Raw genomic sequence first — 668 nt, 5'->3', positions numbered from 1 at the left:
TTCGTGGCTTCGTCTGTGCATTGTTCGGGATTGCGAGAGGTCAAGTTTTTGTTCCTTTGAGTAATTTCCGTAGTGTTCGTTTGTTTGTGTCCAGAGTGCCGTTTTTGCTCGGTATCAATATTTCCTTTCATGATCCATCCCGTGTCATTCGTATTCTCTCTTCTTTTATCGAAGTTTCTAATTGCATCATTCCTATTCTCCCATCTTTTATTAAAATATAATCATTCGCATATTTTTTAAAAACCTTCTCGCGTCATGCAATATTGCAATCAACATCAAAGGCAACAGAAAGGGAAGAGAAACGTCCTCACGCATAATAACGTCTTTTTATTAACAAATTTCGTTGTGCAGTTGCAAGATCCGCCATTGCAAGCGTAGGAATGACATGACTGAGAGATCTTTTGTACTAAAAAAAAACTTTTTTTTGATTTTTTTTCCATTTTATTGAAGACGAGGGAAAACACTTTATAGAAAAATAAAGATAAGTAATTGATGAAAAATATATTCATGGAAAAAGGAAAATAAACAAAAAAATGCGTCTATGGTTTGTTTGTTTTGATATAAATATTTTTTTTTCTAGTTTTCTTTTCAGGTGATGATAAATGCAACGCTTGGTAATTTTTGTATTTTTGATGAAAGACTTACTGTAAGGCAATCGTAGCACTGGA

This window comes from Penaeus monodon, chromosome 34, assembly GCF_015228065.2.
Source record: "Penaeus monodon isolate SGIC_2016 chromosome 34, NSTDA_Pmon_1, whole genome shotgun sequence".
Lineage (NCBI taxonomy): Eukaryota > Metazoa > Arthropoda > Malacostraca > Decapoda > Penaeidae > Penaeus > Penaeus monodon.
The sequence above is the reverse complement of the archived record's forward strand: the minus strand, read 5'-3'. Positions refer to the sequence as shown.